Genomic DNA, 17,551 nt, shown 5'->3' with positions numbered 1-17,551 from the left:
GCTTAATCTCAAAACTAAACACACAATACAGACCCACACAGACACACACACACACAAGCTGGATACACAACACATGTAGGCACAGTCATACACACACACACACACACAGACACACACACACACACACACAGACACACACACACACACACACACACACACACACAAGCTCGATACACAACACATGTAGGCACAGTCATACACACACATAGAACGCACAACACACACATACACAAACAGGTGCAAACACATACACCACACATATACACAACACATATGCACAAGATAGAACAAACATACACAGGGTAGACAATGCATACAACGCAACATCCACCCACACCCCTACCAGCAACAGAATGATACAGCACAGACCTTGGCCTGCTGTTCCCTCAGCCCTTCAAGTGTCAATTCAAGTTCGTGAAGAATCTGCTTCCTTGGCAGGCCTTTAATTCCACACCAGCACAGCTCAAAAACATTCTGCTGTGCCCTGTGTGTGAACCAGCTGCCCTTCTCCTCCCATACCTACCCTCATCCACCAGCCCAGACAAAGAGAGCAGAGAGAGGGGGAGAGGAGAGAGGAGGGGAGAGAGTGGGGAGAGGGAGAGAGGAGAGGGAGAGGGAGAGAGGAGAGGAGAGGGAGAGTGGGGAGAGAGGAGAGGGAGAGAGGGGAGAGGAGAGGAGCGGGGAGAGAGGAGAGGGGAGAGGGTGAGAGAGGAGGGAGAGAGGAGAGGGAGAGAGGAGAGGGGAGAGGGGAGAGAGGAGGGAGAGGAGAGGAGAGAGGAGAGGGAGAGAGGGAGAGAGAGGGAGAGTGAGAGGAGGAGAGGGAGAGAGGAGAGAGGAGAGGAGAGAGAGAGAGAAAGATAGGGAGAGGGGAGAGAGAGGGGAGGGAGAGAGGAGGGGAGAGGGAGAGGGGAGGGAGAGAGGGGAAGGGAGAGAGGGGAAGGGAGAGAGGGGAGAGGGAGGGAGAGAGAGAGAGGGGAGAGGGGAGAGGGTCAGAGAGAGGAGGAGAGGAGGAGGGAGAGAGGAGAGGGGAGAGGAGGGAGAGAGGAGAGGGGAGAGGGGGAGAGAGGAGAGGGGAGAGGGGAGAGAGGAGAGAGGAGAGAGAGAGAGAGGAGGAGAGAGAGAGGAGAGGGGAGAGGGAGAGAGGGAGAGAGGAGAGGGGAGAGAGAGCATTCAGAGCACAATCCCCCTTCTCACACACACCGTTAATCGCCGGAGTGTCAGAGTCAGCCTTTGCCTACCTGTCCAGTGGATGATCCCAGCAGCTTCCCGCAAGGATGTCCCACCCCGGAGAGAACAGGCTGGTCTCCTCCACGGCTCGATTTAGATTCCCTTTCGGAAGCGATCCACGTGACATCACCATTCCCTGGCAATTAAGACCCACAGTCTCCAGCCAGCCAGCCAGCCAGCCGCTGCCACCAGCACCAGCGTTTGACAAGCATTGTTCACACAGCCCGCTCCGTCGCTGGGCAGAGGCGACTGTCAGACAAAAGCTGACCTCTGGCAAAGCAGTTCATTGCAGGCAGCATCTCCGGGTGGAAGAAATTGGCCAACGTTTCGGCTCACTGGATGTTTTCAAGAGAAGTGGGCCTGTCCCAATTAGAAACATAGAAAATAGGTGCAGGAGTAGGCCATTCGGCCCTTCGAGCCTGCACCGCCATTCAATATGATCATGGCTGATCATCCACCTCAGTATCCCGTACCTGCCTTCTCTCCATACCCCCTGATTCCTTTAGCTACAAGGACCACATACAAACATAGAAACATAGAAATTAGGTGCAGGAGTAGAGGCCATTCGGCCCTTCGAGCCTGCACCGCCATTTCAATATGATCATGGCTGATCATCCAACTCAGTATCCCGTACCTGCCTTCTCTCCATACCCCCTGATCCCTTTAGCTACAAGGACCACATACAAACATAGAAACATAGAAATTAGGTGCAGGAGAAGAGGCCATTCGGCCCTACGAGCCTGCACCGCCATTCAATATGATCATGGCTGATCATCCAACTCAGTATCCCGTACCTGCCTTCTCTCCATACCCCCTGATCCCCTTTAGCCACAAGGGCCACATCTAACTCCCTCTTAAATATAGCCAATGAACTGTGTGGCCTCAACTACCTTCTGTGGCAGAGAGTTCCACAGATTCACCACTCTCTGTGTGTGAAAAATGTTTTCCTCATCTCGGTCCTTTGAACGGCGGTGCTGGCTCGAAGGGCCGAATGGCCTACTCCTGCACCTATTGTCTATTGTCATCCAAAATCAGTGAGTGCCCCGTTCCTGCTTTCTCCCCATATCCCCTGATTCCGTTATCCCCTAAGAGCTAAATGTTTGCATGAGAAATGGGCCTGTCCTTCGCTCCACAGATGCTGCTGCATCCGCTGAGTTTCTCCAGCACTTTTTGTCTACCTTCGATTTTCCAGCATCTGCACAGTTCCTTCTTAAACAGATTAAGAAAAACATTTACAGGTACATGGTTCGGACAAGTTTGGAGGGATATGGGTCAAACGCAGACAGGTGGTACTAGTGTAGATGGGACTGAGTTGGATGACCAGCCACCGAGTTGGATGATCAGCCATGATCATATTGAATGGCGGTGCAGGCTCGAAGGGCCGAATGGCCTCTACTCCTGCACCTATTTTCTATGTTTCTATGTTGGTCGGTGTGGGCAAGTTGGGCTGAAGGGCCTGTTTTCAGGCTCTCCCATAAAGGGAAACCTGCCCTCCCTGTATCCGGCAACCCCTTGCTTCTGTTGTACTTCCCTCCACCACTCCCCCTAGCATAGTGTTCCAGGCACCCGCAACGCCCTGCGATAAAAGTAATATTCAATACACTTGTGAGTCAGTTGGCAAAGACCGCTCCCTCCGCAACTCCCTTGTCAATTCTTCCCTTCCCTCCCGCACCACCCCCTCCCCGGGCACTTTCCGTTGCAACCGCAAGAAATGCAACACCTGTCCCTTCACCTCCCCCCTCGACTCCATTCAAGGACCCAAGCAGTTGTTCCAGGTGCGGCAAAGGTTCACCTGCATCTCCTCCAACCTCATCTATTGCATCCGCTGCTCTAGGTGTCAGCTGGTCTACATCAGGTAGACTAAGCGCAGGTTGGGCGATCGTTTCGCCGAACACCTCCGCTCAGTCCGCAATAACCAACCTGACCTCCCGGTGGCTCAGCACTTCAACTCCCCCTCCCATTCCCAATCCGACCTCTCTGTCCTGGGTCTCCTCCATTGCCAGAGTGAGCAACACCGGAAATTGGAGGAACAGCACCTCATATTCCGCCTGGGTTGCTTACGTCCTGATGGCATGAACGTTGAATTCTCCCAGTTTTGCTAGCCCTTGCTGTCTCCTCCCCTTCCTTAACCCTCTAGATGTCTCCTCCCATCCCCCCGCCCTCGGGCTCCTCCTCCTCCCTTTTTCCTTCCTTCTCCCCCCCCCACCCCCCATCAGTCTGAAGAAGGGTTTCGGCCCGAAACGTCGCCTATTTCCTTCGCTCCATAGATGTTGCTGCACCCGCTGAGTTTCTCCAGCAATTTTGAAGGTTGGACAGGCTAGATGCAGGAAGATTGCTCCCGATGTTGGGGAAGTCCAGGACAAGGGGTCACAGTTTAAGGATAAGGGGGAAATCCTTTAAAACCGAGATGAGAAGAACTATTTTCACACAGAGAGTGGTGAATCTCTGGAACTCTCTGCCACAGAGGGTAGTTGAGGCCACAGTTCATTGGCTATATTTAAGAGGGAGTTAGATGTGGCCCTTGTGGCTAAGGGGATCAGGGGGTATGGAGAGAAGGCAGGTACGGGATGCTGAGTTGGATGATCAGCCATGATCATATTGAATGGCGGTGCAGTCTCGAAGGGCCAAATTGCCTACTCCTGCACCTAATTTCTATGTTTCTATGTTTCTATGTTTGGACCAAGGCTTTGTGATGCGGTCAGGGGTCAGGAATCTGAGCAGTGGTGTCCAAACTATTGGCCATGTTCAGTATGGTTTAGATAGAGATACAGCATGGAAACAGGCCCTTCGGCCCACGACGACCATCGATCACCCGTTCACACTAGTTCTAGTTTTAGAGATACTGCGCGGAAACAGGGCGGCACACATTGGCGCAGCGGGTAGAGCTGCTGCCTCACAGTGCCAGAGACCAGGGTTCGATCCTGACCAGGGGCGCTGCCTGTGTGGAGTTTGTACGTTCTCCCCGTGACCTGCGTGGGTTTTTTTTTCCGGTTTCCTCCCACACGTGCAGGTTTCGGTAACGATTGTAAATTGTCCCTAGTGTGTGTAGGATAGAACATAGAAACATAGAAATTAGGTGCAGGAGTAAGCCATTCGGCCCTTCGAGCCTGCACCGCCATTCAATATGATCATGGCTGATCATCCAACTCAGTATCCCGTACCTGCCTTCTCTCCATACCTTCTGATCCCCTTAGCCACAAGGGCCACATCTAACTCCCTCTTAAATATAGCCAATGAACTGTGGCCTCAACTACCCTCTGTGGCAGAGAGTTCCATAGATTCACCACTCTCTGCGTGAAAAAAGTTCTTCTCATCTCGGTTTTAAAGGATTTTCCCTTTATCCTTAAGCTGTGGCCCCTTGTCCAGGACTTCCCTAACATCGGGAACAATCTTCCTGCATCTAGCCTGTCCAACCCCTTAAGAATTTTGTAAGTTTCTATAAGATCCCCTCTCAATCTTCTAAATTCTAGAGAGTATAAACCAAGTCTATCCAGTCTTTCTTCATAAGACAGTCCTGACATCCCAGGAATCAGTCTGGTGAACCGTCTCTGCACTCCCTCTATGGCAATAATGTCCTTCCTCAGATTTGGAGACCAAAAACTGTACGCAATACTCCAGGTGTGGTCTCACCAAGACCCTGTACAACTGCAGTAGAACCTCTCTGCTCCTATACTCAAATCCTTTTGCAATGAAAGCTAACATACCATTCGCTTTCTTTACTGCCTGCTGCACCTGCATGCCTACCTTCAATGACTGGTGTACCATGACACCCAGGTCTCGCTGCATCTCCCCCTTTCCCAATCGGCCACCATTTAGATACATAGAACATAGAACATAGAAATTAGGTGCAGGAGTAGGCCATTCGGCCCTCCGAGCCTGCACCGCCATTCAATATGATCATGGCTGATCATCCAACTCAGTATCCCGTACCTGCCTTCTCTCCATACCCCCTGATCCCCTTAGCCACAAGGGCCACATCTAACTCCCTCTTAAATATAGCCAATGAACTGGCCTCAACTACCCTCTGTGGCAGAGAGTTCCAGAGATTCACCACTCTCTGTGTGAAAAAAGTTCTTCTCATCTCGGTTTTTAAAGGATTTCCCCCTTATCCTTAAGCTGTGACCCCTTGTCCTGGACTTCCCCAACATCGGGAACAATCTTCCTGCATCTAGCCTGTCCAACCCCTTAAGAATTTTGTAAGTTTCTATAAGATCCCCTCTCAATCTCCTAAATTCTAGAGAGTATAAACCAAGTCCATCCAGTCTTTCTTCATAAGACAGTCCTGACATCCCAGGAATCTCCTGACATCCCAGGAATCATGAGTGGGTTAACATATGATGAGTGTTTGTCGGCATTGGGCCTGTACTCACTGGAGTTTAGAAGAATGAGGGGGGGACCTCATTGAAACTTACAGAACAGTGAAAGGCCTGGATCATCCCAGGAATCCCAGGATAGTGTTAGTGTGCGGGGATCGCTGGTCAGCACGGACACGATGGGCCGAAGGGCCTGTTTCCACGCTCTATCTCTGAAACCAAAACAGGCCCTTCGACCTGTAGCGACCGTCGATCACCCATTCGGAATATTCTGTGATGAATAGGACGAGTATATTTAAGATCAATAAATGTAGACACAAGGAACTAGACATGCTGGAATCTAAGTACTGGAGTAGCGTGTCGGGCAGAATCTCGGGGGAACATGGACATGCAATTGAAGAATAAAATAATCAGTTGCAAAACTGGGGCTGAGGCAGAAGATTTTCTCGGATGCTGGAGCCGACAGGATAGTTTAGTTTATTGTCACGTGTACTGAGACACAGTGAAAAGCTTTTCTTGTTACCTGCTATCATAGAAACATAGAGTCAAGAGTCAAGTCAAGAGTCAAGAGTCAAGAGTCAATTTAATTGTCATTTGGACCCCTAGAGGTCCAAACGAAATGCCGTTTTTGCAGCCATACATTACACACAAATAGACCCAGACACAACATAATTACATTTTACATAAACATCCATCACATAGCTGTGATGGAAGGCCAAAAAAACTTATCTCTCCACTGCACTCTCTCCCCCCCGATGTCAGAGTCAAAGTCAAAGCCCCCGGCTGGCGATGGCGATTGCCCCGCGGCCATTGAAGCCACGCCGGGTGGTGCGAGGTCGCACACCGGGTCTTGGTGTTAGAGACCCCGGCGTGCGCTCGCAAAGTCCCGCGGCCATTCCAGCCGCGCGGGGCGGTGTAGTGAGGCCCCGCTCCAGGAACTCTTCAACCCCGCAACACGGGCGGGAGAATTCGCCGTTGCAGGAGCCCCGAAAAGCGGTCTCTCTCCAGGGATCCGCGGGCTCCCGGCGCCGCTGTCCGCAGACCCGCAGCAGCAGCCTCCGACTCAGCAGCGGCATCGGCAGCAGCAGCAGCAGCGTTCCTCCACCGCTCCGGACTCGGCCAGCCCCGCGACGGCGACGGTGAGTAGCACCAGAGTCCCCGGCTTCTTCCTGTTGGAGGCCGCTCCTCGTTGCGGCCCCAATGACAACGGAAACCCGACGAGAAAAAGGTCGGGTCTCCAGTGCAGGGAGAGATTTAAAAAGTTTCCCCCCCCTCCCCCACCCACCCCCACCACCTCCCACACACACAACCCAACAAAAAATAACAAAAACTACATTTAAACACAGACAGAAAATAATAAAAACGCGGACAGACTGCAGAGGCCGCTGCTGGCCAGAGCCGCGCCGCCCACCGTGTACACCATAGAAACATAGACAATAGGTGCAGGAGTAGAGGCCATTCGGCCCTTCGAGCCTGCACCGCCATTCAATGTGATCATGGCTGATCATCCAACTCAGTATCCCGTACCTGCCTTCTCTCCATACCCCCTGATCCCCTTAGCCACAAGGGCCACATCTAACTCCCTCTTAAATATAGCAACCAGTAGAAAGGCTACTTGATTACAATCGAGCCATCCAGTGTGTAGATACGGGATAATGGGAATAATGTTTAGTGCAAGATCAAATCTGGTAAATAGACAATAGACAATAGGTGCAGGAGTAGGCCATTCAGCCCTTTGAGCCAGCACCGCCATTCAATGTGATCATGGCTGATCATCCACAATCACTACCCAGTTCCTGCCTTCTGCCCCATATCCCCTGACTCCGCTATCTTTAAGAGCCCTATCTAGCTCTCTCTTGAAAGCATCCAGAGAACCTGCCTCCACCGCCCTCTGAGGCAGAGAATTCCACAGACTCACCACTCTCTGTGAGAAAAAGTGTTTCCTCGTCTCCGTTCTAAATGGCTTTCTCCTTATTCTCTAACTGTGGCCCCTGGTTCTGGACTCCCCCAACATCGGGAACATGTTTCCTGCCTCTACCGTGTCCAAACCCTGAACAATCTTATATGTTTCAATGAGGATCCCTCTCATCCTTCTAAACTCCAGAGTGTACAAGCCCAGCCGCTCCATTCTCTCAGCATATGACAGTTGCCTATTTCCTTCGCTCCATCGATGCTGCTGCACCCGCTGAGTTTCTCCAGCATTTTTGTCTACCTTCGATTTTCCAGCATCTGCAGTTCCTTCTTTAACACCATCTCTTGACTCTTGACCTGACTTGGACAGGTACTAACTTTACTGAAACATAGAAACATAGAAATTAGGTGCAAGAGTAGGCCATTCGGCCCTTTGAGCCTGCACCGCCTGAACTAACTTGACAGGGACTAACTTTACTGAAAAATTTTCCTTCCAATATTTAATATGTAAAAGAATATGTGTGTGTTTATGATTGTGTTTATAGTTTGTTTGGTTGTTTGTTTGTCTTTTTGCACAAAGTCCGCGAGCATCGCCACTTTTCATTTCACTGCACATCTCGTTATGTGTATGTGACGAATAAACTTGACTTGACTTGACTTACTTGAGAGCATGCTGACCGGTTGCATCGTGGCTTGGTTCGGCAACTTGAGCGCCCTGGAGAGGAAAAGACTACAAAAAGTAGTAAACACTGCCCAGTCCATCATCAGCTCTGACCTTCCTTCCATCCAGGGGATCTATCGCAGTCGCTGCCTCAAAAAGGCTGGCAGCATCATCAAGGACCCACACCATCCTGGCCACACACTCATCTCCCCGCTACCTTCAGGTAGAAGGTACAGGAGCCTGAAGAAGGGTTTCGGCCCGAAACGTCGCCTATTTCCTTCTCTCCATAGATGCTGCTGCACCTGCTGAGTTTCTCCAGCTTTTTGGACTCGGTACAAGAACTGTTCCAGAGCCGCTGTCTGAAGAAAGCACAGAGAATTGCCAAGGACAAACTGCACCCCCTCCACATACACCTGGATCTCCTGCCATCAGGCAAGAGATATCGAAGCATCAAAGCCCGGACTACGAGGTTGCTAAACAGCTTCCTACCACAGGCTGTGAGGCTGCTAAACAGTCACTCTGCACTCACAGTCACTTGACTTGACTCTGCGGCTGGCACGGACACTTTAATAACTGGCACTGGCCACTCAAATCAGCGGCCCCGGACATTTTTTATGATTGGTTTACTGTATTTTAACATTGTGTTTTACCTGCTTTTAACTATTTATACTGTTCCATCAGGGACTGGATTGTTTTTAGTGTTATTATGTGTGAAATGTTTTAAATTTCATGTGCGATGCTCCGCTATTCACTGGGAAACGTCTTTTCATTTTGCACTGTAACAACTGTTGCTTGCAAGATGACAATAAACGTTGATTGATTGATTGATTGATTGATTTTTGTGTACTGCCTACTATATTCTGTTGTGCTGAAGCAAAGCAAGAATTTCATTGACCTATACAGGGACACATGACAATAAACTCACTTGAACTTGGACTTGACTTGACTTGATGGAGATGGGCCGAATGGCCTCCCATGTGGTGGTGAGTCCTCCAAGGCGGCAGGTGGCGCTGCTGGACACGTTGCTGGCGCCGGAGCTGACGCCGACCCTGACGCCGACGCTGACGCCGACGCGACCCTGACGCGACCCTGACGCCGACGCTGACGCCGACGCGACCCTGACGCGACCCTGACGCCGACGCCGACGCTGACGTCGTGAGGAGAATGTTGGAGTGAAAGATTCTCGTTACCGGAAATGGATAGGCCGCGTGACGTCACGGTGAGGGGGGGGAGGGGGAGGTGGGGCGACCCCGGCTTGTTTAGGGAAGTGACGTCGGGGGATGGAAGCGGCGAAGGGCAGGTAACCCGGGGCAACGGGGGCGAGGGGAGTGTGGGGGTATTTGGGGGCGAGGGGGTGGTAAACCAGGGTAAGACTGGGGGGGGGAGGGGGAGGGGGGGGGGGTATGGAGGTGGTAAACTGGGATAACGCTGGGGGGTAAATATGGGGGCAGGGAGGGGAGTATGGAGGTAACTATGGGGGGGGGGGGGCAAAGGGGGGCTGGTGAACTATGATAACTGGGGAGATGACTATGGGACAAAGGGGGGAGGGGGAGGCCAGTAGAGAGGGGGGAGTATTGAGGTCCCCCCTCTCTACTGGCCTCCATGGTAACTAGTGGGGGGGGGGGCAAAGGGGGAGGCTGGTAAGTTGGGGTAACATGGGGAGAAGGTAACCATGGGGGGCAAAGGGAGTTAAACGGGGGGTAGGAGAGGTAACTAGAGGGGCAGTTTTAAGGGGGCACTAACAGCACGTTAGTGTGCACAACACATCCAAGTTGGCGATATGCAGAGTACTGCCCTGCCGACTACAAATTCAGAAGAAAGGGAGAAAGGGGGGTAACTAGAGGGGCAAAATGGAGGGGGGTAACTAGAGGGGCAAAGGGAGAGGGGGGGGGGGCAGGTAAACTAGGGTAACACTAGGGGGTAACGAGAGAGGCTAAGGGAGAGGAGGGCAGGTAATCTGGGAGAACATGGGGTGAGGTACCTAGAGGGGCAAAGGGAGGGGCAGGTGAGCTGGAGTAACACGGGCAAAGGGAGGGGGAGGTGAGCTGGAATAACACGGGGGAGATGACTATGGGGGAGGGGGGCTGGTAAGCTGGGGGTAATACGGGAGGAGGAGGAGGAGAGGTAACTAGAGGGGCACAATTAAAGCATGGTATACTGTTCAATGGTGACAATGTCCAGGACTAGCGGGCATAGCCGGTGTCAGGTGGTGAATCTGTGGAATTCTTTGCCACAGAAGGCTGTGGAGGCCAAGTCAATGGATATTCTGAAGGCAGAGATAGATAGATAGTTGCGTCTAGTTACTCAACCCGACGCAACTAAATTTAAGGTAGCTCTTCTTCTCCAAGAATCCTTTTTTTGCTTAAGTCCACCCTCCGCCACCTCCAGTTTAAATTCCATTTGGAATATTTTGGAGGAGCAAGAATCAAGAAAGAGGAAGAGGAAGAAGGAAGTAGGGAGCGGGAAACGAAGTAGAGAGGATACATAGAAACATAGAAACAGGAGCAGAAGTAGAGGTAGAGGCCATTTGGCCCATCGAGCCAGCACCGCCATTCAATGTGATCATGGCTGATCATCCCCAATCAGTACCCCGTTCCTGCCTTCTCCCCATATCACTTGACTCCGTTAGCCCTAAGAGCTAAATCTAACTCTTTTGAATGTATCCAGAGAAAGGGACAGAAGTTTAGGGGCAACATGAGGGGGAACTTCTTTACTCAGAGAGTGGTAGCGGTGTGGAATGAGCTTCCAGTGGAAGTGGTGGAGGCAGGTTCGTTGGTATCATTTAAAAATAAATTGGATAGGCACATGGATGAGAAGGGAATGGAGGGTTATGGTATGAGTGCAGGCAGGTGGGACTAAGGGAAAAAAAGTTGTGTTGGCACGGACTTGTAGGGCTGAGATGGCCTGTTTCCGTGCTGTAATTGTTATATGGTTAGAACTGGCCTCCACTGCCTTCTGTGGCAGAGAATTCCACAGATTCACAACCCTCTGTGTGAAAACAGTGTTTCCTCATCTCCGTTCTAAATGGCCTACCTGTTATTCTTAAACTGTGTGGCCCCTGGTTCTGGACTCCCTCAACATCAGGCACAGGTTTCCTGCATCTAGCTTGTGCAATCACTTAATACTTTAATATGTTTCTATAAGAGGAGATGGAAAGGAAAGGGTGAAAATAGGGTAGAATGGGAAGGGGAGAGGAAGAAGGAGGTGGGAGGGAAGGGGATTGGAGAGGAAAGAGGGAAGGAAAGGGAGAGGAAGGGATGGATAGAAGGGGAGGGGATGGAAAAAAGAAAGAGGAGGGGAGGAAGGAGATGGAAGGGGAAGGTTGACACACAGGATAACGTTGACACACAGGAACTGCAGATGCTGTAACTGCAGATGCTGGAAAACACAAAGTGCTGGAGGAACTCAGCGGGTCAAGGCAGCATCTGTGGAGGCAATGGACAAATTATGTTTTGAGTCAGGACCCTTCCACAGACTGCATTTGTCTCTGCATTCCCTCCATAGATGCTGCTTGACCAGCTGAGTTCCTCCAGCAGTTTCGTTTGTCTGAACTTGACATGCAAGTCATTCGTGGCTAGTTTTACACCCGGCAGCACTGGGTGCACAATGAAGACTGAGCTTAGATTTATTTTCAAGGAGAATTGGAAAAATGTTTGGGAAAGAAGCAATGGTTAGCACGGTTGCACAGCGGAAGAGAACCAGCGCCAGAGGCCCGGGTTCGATCCTGACTACGGGCGCTGCCTATGCGGAGTTTGTATGTTCTCCTCGTGACCGCATGGGTTTTCTCCGGGTGCTCTGCTTTCCTCACACACTCCAAAGCCGTACAATTTGTAGGTTAAGTGGCTTCGGTAAAGATTGTAAATTATCCCTTGTGTGTGGGATAGTGCTAGTGTACGGGGTGATCGCTGGTCAGTCCAGGCTCGGTGGGCTGAAGGGCCCGTTTCCATGCTGTATGTCAAAAGTCTAAAGATAATCGGACAGCCCTTGACTGCCCACTGCCTCTGCCGTGACATTCTGAGATTTTATTCTTTATTGACCGAGGGCCCATCTTATGTCTAAGTTGCAAGCACATACTTATAGCTGTTCTTGAATTTATTAATCATAATTATGGTATCGTAATGAAAGTAGAGGAATTACTCCTCCATGGATGGTCACCGTGTCGTGGTGGAGAAGCTTGTGTGGACCTGAGATCCTGAGAGCGATGCCGGCTGGAGCTGTGCTCCTGGTAGGGCCACCCATGGCGGTAAGGTCGAGGATGAGATCTCTGACAAAGAGCAATCCAACCAAGACCTCAACGGTGGAACAGGCGGAGGACGATGGCTGACCTTACTGGAGCTAACGTCACAACGGCTGGGAAGGCGGATGAAGGCTGCGGCAGAAAAGGGTCTCCGGTCGTCTTGGACTCCATGCCACTGGATCCTGACCCAGATCTGTCAAGGACCCCACGCGGGGTGGCTGTCTGTGCACCAGTCTCCGCACGTTAAACAAAGTCACGCACAGGCGTCCTCCATGAGAGGACAGTCGTACTCGTTTCGAGTGACCGCCGATGATGAGAGGAATTGCTGGGCTTGTTTGCTTCTAGAAGTGTTGAGTTTATTTTAGTTTAGAGATTGCGACCCTTCAGCTCACAATGTCTGTGCCAAACCTGATGTCACGTCAAACTAATCTCATGTGCCTGCACATGATTTGTACCCCTCCATTCCCAGCACGCCCACAAGACCATCTAAAAGCCTCATAGCATGTTGGAAACTGCCCTGCCTGCAATGGGAAAGTCCCGATGCCCATCTGTGTTTCATCTGCTGTAGAGTTAGAGGAAGTTCCAGCCCAGAATGAGATGTCAAGAGTTATTAATGGTGCCGTCTCTGGAGTATATCACACACAGATGGCAGGTGTGTGCAGAACTGATTTCTCGGTTGCTTAGGTTCTTTGTTCTGTCTGTAACTATATTATTTTGACAATATTGATCTTATCTCCCTTCCCCGCTGCTAACTATTCAATGGTTTTTGGTTTGTGCTCCCTCTCACCCTGTTTTCTTTAAGTGATATCTTTTCTACAACGACATCAACTTGCATTTAGAAAGTGCCTTTTAACGTGGTAAAATATCCCAAGATGCAGCTATGCTCCCCTGGGAATGTTGTGTTTGGCATTTTGCAAGTGGGTCTGGGACCTTGGGACCTTCTGACATGTAGACAATAGACAATAGGTGCAGGAGTAGGCCATTCGGCCCTTCGAGCCGGTACCGCCATTCAATGTGATCATGGCTGATCATCCACAATCTGTACCCCGTTCCTGCCTAGATTAAGAGGCCTATCTAGCTCTCACTTGAAAGTATCCAGAGAACCGGCCTCCACCGCCCTCCTAGCAGCATCTATGGAGCGAAGGAAATAGGCAACGTTTCGGCCCGAAACGTTGCCTATTTCCTTCGCTCCATAGATGCTGCTGCACCCGCTGAGTTTCTCCAGCTTTTTTGTGTATCCCCAATCAGTACCCCGTTCCTGCCTTCTCCCCATATCCCCTGACTCCGCCATTTTTAAGAGCCCTATCTAGCTCTCACTTGAAAGCGGTAGTTTAGAAAGTAATGGTAATTGTAGTTGGTTTTATTAGCCAAGTATGAAAACAAAAGTATTTAAATCATACGAGGAATTTGATTTGCCATATATTCATACCAAATGTAACATAAACATCCATCACAGCAGCTCCCCCCACATTCCTCACTGTGATGGAAGACAATAAGGTCTTATCTTCTTTCCTCCTTTTTCTCCCGTGGTCGGGGGAATCGAACCATCCGCAGTCGGGGCGATTGAATCTCCCACGTTGGGGCGATGGAAGCTCCCGTGATCGGGGCAGTCGAAGCCCGTGCAGCTTGGAGCTCCCGAAGCCGGTCCCGATGTTAAAGTCCGCAGGCTCCCGCGGTTGATCCTCAGAATGGGGTTATGAGGGAAAGATAGATCAGCCATATAACCATATAACAATTACAGCACGGAAACAGGCCATCTTGGCCCTACAAGTCCATGCCGAACAAATTTTTTATTTTTTTCCCCTTAGTTCCACCTGCCTGCACTCATACCATAACCCTCCATTCCCTTCTCATCCATATGCCTATCCAATTTATTTTTAAATGATACCAATGAACCTGCCTCCACCACTTCCACTGGGAGCTCATTCCACACCGCTACCACTCTCTGCGTAAAGAAGTTCCCCCTCATATTACCCCTAAACTTCTGTCCCTTAATTCTGAAGTCATGTCCTCTTAATTGTTGAATGATTGAATAGTGGAGTAGACTTGATGAGCCAAAAGGCCTAATTCTGCACCTGTAACTAATGAACATGAACTGTGGCTCTATGACTTGGAGCTTGGTGTCCACTGAGCAAAAGAAACATTGAACAGTGGGAAGAGCGGGTCTGACGAAGGGTCCCCACCCGGTACATCACCTGTCCATGTTCCCCAGAGATGCTGCCTGACCCGCTGCATCATTCCAGCACTTTGAGTTTAGTTTATTGTCATGTGTGCCGATGTACTGTGATAAGCTTTTGTTGCGCGCTAACCAGTTAGCAGAAAGACAATACATGATTACAATCAAGCCATCCACACAGATAAATGGTGAAGGGAATAACATGAATATTGTTTAGTGCAAGATAAAGCCAGTACAGTCCGATCAAAGATAGTCCAGAGGTCTCCAATGAGGTAGATAGCAGTGCAGGACTGCTTGCTAGTTGTTGGTAGGATGGTTCAGTTGCCATCACAGCTATGTGTCTTTCTATGAGCAGTTCATCAGTTTCGGCCCGAAACGTCAACTATTTCCTTCGCTCCATAGATGCTGCTGCACCCGCTGAGTTTCTCCAGCATTTTTGTGTACCTTTGATTTTCCAGCATCTGCAGTTCCTTCTTGAACAGTTCCTTCTTGACTGATATAGGTGATATAGGTGATAAGGAAATGGGTGACGTTTCGGGCCGAAACCCAAGGGTTTCGGCCCGAAACGTCACCTATTTCCTTCGCTCCATAGATGCTGCTGTACCCGCTGAGTTTCTCCAGCATTTTTGTGTACCACTGAAAGTAAGCATGCAGGTACAGCAGGCAGTGAAGAAAGCTAATGGCATGTTGGCCTTTATAACAAGAGGAGTTGAGTATAGGAGCAAAGAGGTCCTCCTGCAGTTGTACAGAGCCCTAGTGAGACCAAACCAGTTTTGGTCTCCAAATTTGAGGAAGGACATTCTTGCTATTGAGGGAGTGCAATGTAGATTTACAAGATTAATTCCCAGAGTGGCGGGACTGACATATGCTGAGAGAATGGAGCGGCTGGGCTTGTACACTCTGGAGTTTAGAAGGATGAGAAGGGATCTTATTGAAACATATAAGATCCCTTAATAAAGGGATTGGACACGCTAGAGGCAGGAAACATGTTCCCGATGTTGGGGGAGTCCAGAACCAGGGGCCACAGTTTACAAATAAGGGGTAAGCCATTTAGAACGGAGACGAGGAAACACTTTTTCACACTGAGAGTTGTGAGTCTGTGGAATTGCCTGCCTCAGAGGGCGGTGGAGGCTGGTTCTCTGGATGTTTTCAAGGGAGAGCTAAGTAAGTTAGTAAGTTTATTGGCCAAGTATTCACATACAAGGAATTTGCCTTGGTGCTCCGCCCAACAAGTAACAACATGACATACAGTGACAGTTACGAATGACTCAGAAAACACTAAACATTAATAATAATAAAACATTAATGATAAAACACCATTGATCAAGCACGTGAACCAACAAAATGCCAAAAACAGCTAGATAGAGCTCTTAAAGATAGCGGAGTCAGGGGATATGGGGAGAAGGCAGGAACGGGGTACGGATTGTGGATGATCAGCCATGATCACATTGAATGGCGGTGCTGGAATGGCCTACTCCTGCACCTATTGTCTATTGTCTATTGAACAGCGGGAATAAGCTCCTGAAAGACTTGCTTCTCTATCCTTGCCACCTATATACACACTGGACAGAAAGAAAGAAGCCTTGATCTTTCCATCTGGGCACCGCTGTGGAGTCAAGGGTCAAGCATTTTAAAGAGGTTTAATTTGAAAACAATTAGTGCCGTGTGAATCGATCCAGACCTCCGTTAAGGAATGTTGCCATCTATGAATGGTTAACGAGACCTTTTGTGGCCTGGGTTAAAAATTAAGTATCAACTTCTCAAGTATCAACTGGGATGTTTTTCTGTTGAATGGCGAGAATGTGAATATTTGTATCCACCCCTTCCCAAGCCTAAAGCAGGATAGATTAAAGGGCAGTGTGCAATGCGATAGGTGTAGCAAATTCACACAGACAACAAAATAATGACCAGAGAATGCTTTTTGTCCCATGTGTGGGACAAACAAGTTGGGAACTTTCCTGTTCAAACTGGGTGCCAAAGATGTCTTTATGGTTTCAATAGACAATAGGTGCAGGAGGAGGCCATTCGGCCCTTCGAGCCAGCACCGCCACTCAATGTGATCATGGCTGATCATCACCAATCAGTACCCCGTTCCTGCCTTCTCCCCATATCCCCTGACTCCGCTATTTTAAGAGCCCTATCTAGCTCTCTCTTGAAAGCATCCAGAGAACCGGCCTCCACCGCCCTCTGAGGCAGAGAATTCCACCGCCCACATTGTATCTCAATAAGTCAAGTCAAGTTTATTCGTCACATACACATACGAGATGTGCAGTGAAATGAAAAGTGGCAATGCTGCTTCTCTGGGGCAGAGAATACCACAGACTCACAACTGTGTGTGAAAAAGTGTTTCCTCGTCTCCATTCTGAATAATAATAATAAATTTTATTTTCGGGCGCCTTTCAAATCTCAAGGTCACCTTACAAAGATTAAACAGAAGAGAAAAAAAACATATAGTCGGAGAAAAATAAATAATAAGGACATCATCAATACACAAATTAAAAATAGAAATCGCTCCAAAGACACAAAATAAAAAAATTTTAAAAAAACACAATGTGAAGAGAGAGCAGCGGCAGCTAAAGCGCGCCAGCGTCCACTCTCCCTTCCGACAGCCATCTTGGCCCCTGGTTCTGGACTCCCCCAACATCGGGAAACATTCCCAAACATTCCTGCCTCTAGCGTGACCATTGAATTGAATTGAATGGTACATGTCATGGTACACCAGTCATTGAAGGTAGGCATGCAGGTGCAGCAGGCAGTAAAGAAAGCGAATGGTATGTTAGCTTTCATTGCAAAAGGATTTGAGTATAGGAGCAGGGAGGTTCTACCGCAGTTGTACAGGGTCTTGGTGAGACCACACCTGGAGTATTGCATACAGTTTTGGTCTCCAAATCTGAGGAAGGACATTATTGCCATAGAGGGAGTGCAGAGATGGTTCACCAGACTGATTCCTGGGATGTCAGGACTATCTTATGAAGAAAGACTGGATAGACTTGGTTTATACTCTCTATAATTTAGGAGATTGAGAG

At 49.6% G+C, this 17,551-nt stretch overlaps 1 protein-coding gene across 1 annotated transcript in view; it reads left to right on the top strand.

Moving 5' to 3' along the window:
- The first annotated feature begins 9,359 nt into the window (after positions 1 to 9,359).
- stk11ip (serine/threonine kinase 11 interacting protein) overlaps positions 9,360 to 17,551 on the top strand; it is a 61,379-nt gene continuing 53,187 nt past the window's right edge. Inside the window, exon 1 of the mRNA XM_055630807.1 lies at positions 9,360 to 9,412. The gene's annotated coding sequence lies outside the window, so the exon portion shown is untranslated. The remainder of the gene's footprint in view (positions 9,413 to 17,551) is intronic.

Source organism: Leucoraja erinacea, unplaced genomic scaffold (assembly GCF_028641065.1).
Source record: "Leucoraja erinacea ecotype New England unplaced genomic scaffold, Leri_hhj_1 Leri_537S, whole genome shotgun sequence".
NCBI classification, from domain to species: Eukaryota; Metazoa; Chordata; class Chondrichthyes; order Rajiformes; family Rajidae; genus Leucoraja; species Leucoraja erinaceus.
Note: the sequence above shows the minus strand (reverse complement) of the source record. Positions and strands in the feature narration are given on the sequence as shown.